We start from the raw sequence: 1,672 nt of genomic DNA, 5'->3' as shown, positions 1-1,672 counted from the left end.
TGAAATAGAATCTTGCATGCATCTTAATTCAATATGTGATTTGGATTTTATTGATTTATGTGATGAGTAAATAAACCCTCATAACAATTGTTAAATTCCTTGAATTAAATCAATATCTAGATTTTGAAAAAAATGCCTTAATAAAAACCACAACTATTTTTGTATAACAAAAATAGTCAATAATATCCCTAATATATGGGAAAGGTAAAAACCACCATGTATGACCCTTGTAAACCACCATCAAGCTAATAAAACCTAAGACACTTTGACTAAACCTTGACTTAGTAATTAATTGCTGAAAACAGAAAATAGAAAAGCCTTCAAGAAATACTAGAAAATGGCAAAGGCCATTTCGGCCCAAATGGCCTGCCCAGCCCAGCCGAGGGCCCCTCCCTCTCACTCCCCCATGCGCCAGCCAGAGCGGGCCAGCCCAACACCGTGGCCCAGCAGCATAGTGCAGCAGCTGTAGCCTTCCCCGCTCTAGGACAAACTGACGGGTGGGCCCTCATCGTCAGTCACATAGCAACAGGGTATTCTTCCTCCCCACACCGACCTCTCCCTCGACCGGGAACCGACCGGAGCAGCAGGCGTGGGCCTGGGGTCACGCAAAGAGCATGACCCTGTCCCCTTGGCGTAGCGCTCACGCGACCCCCACGACAACTGCCCCGCGCCCGTGAGCCATCTGATGCGCATCACGCATCACCACCGCCCGATCAACCGCCATTGGAGAAGCCTAGAGCTTCGCCTATAAAAGGAGGAGCCCGGAACCCTAGCACCTCACCACACCTCGCCACCGCCGTGCGGTTCGCACCAACACACTAAGTCAAGGGACAAGAGGAGAAGGAGAGGTGCGAAGAAGGACGCCGTTGCCAGAGCAAGAAGGGAGGAGCCACTGGTGCGGAAGACGGCGAGTACCTCTGTCCTGGCTTGGCTCTGCTACACCATCGACACTGCACCACCATCATCGCCTTCGAGCTCCCCGCGGTGAGCCATCTTGCTGAGACCACCTCCCTAGCCAAATGGAACATGCACTGCCATGATCGAAACCTTGCTGAAGCTTCGAGCTCTGGCCTAGCCCAACTGGTTAGCTAGGGAGACCGCCATGGCCACGCTTGCTGAGACCCAGGACGTGCCATGCGTGCTACCATCAGCCAAAAGGAGGACCCCAGCCATGATGTTGTACATTAGAGCAGGAGCGCACATGCATGGGCACGCTCACCATGGCCGAGAGCACAACCATGGTGAGACCATCGCGTCTTCTACGTCGTGGTAAAGGTGACGTTGACACCCCAACTGGCTCCACCATGATGAGAGACACACTGCGCTCACCTTAGCCGAGGAAGAAGCCCACCGAAGCCCTGCGTTGCCGCACCACACCTCGTCGGAGCACCACCGCCTCTGCTTTGCCCCCACCACCATGGCCGGAGCCACTGGGAGCATCAGGAGCTCCCTCAACATGCCCACCATGGTCATAGAAGCATTGTGGAGCTCACATGCTCCTCCTAGGCTCTCGCTACCACTGCAGCCCTGTCTATGCACGCCGACGAACCTACACCACCATTCACCGTGGCTGGAACCCTAGGAAGCCCCAGCCACCACCTTGACCCCACCACTGCACTCATCGAGGCTTGGCGACGCTTTTGCCTACCTTAATCGCGCACCAATACTGCCT

The sequence above is a fragment of the Miscanthus floridulus genome, unplaced genomic scaffold, assembly GCF_019320115.1.
Source record: "Miscanthus floridulus cultivar M001 unplaced genomic scaffold, ASM1932011v1 os_2707_1_2, whole genome shotgun sequence".
Classification (NCBI taxonomy): Eukaryota; Viridiplantae; Streptophyta; class Magnoliopsida; order Poales; family Poaceae; genus Miscanthus; species Miscanthus floridulus.
The sequence above is the reverse complement of the archived record's forward strand: the minus strand, read 5'-3'. Positions refer to the sequence as shown.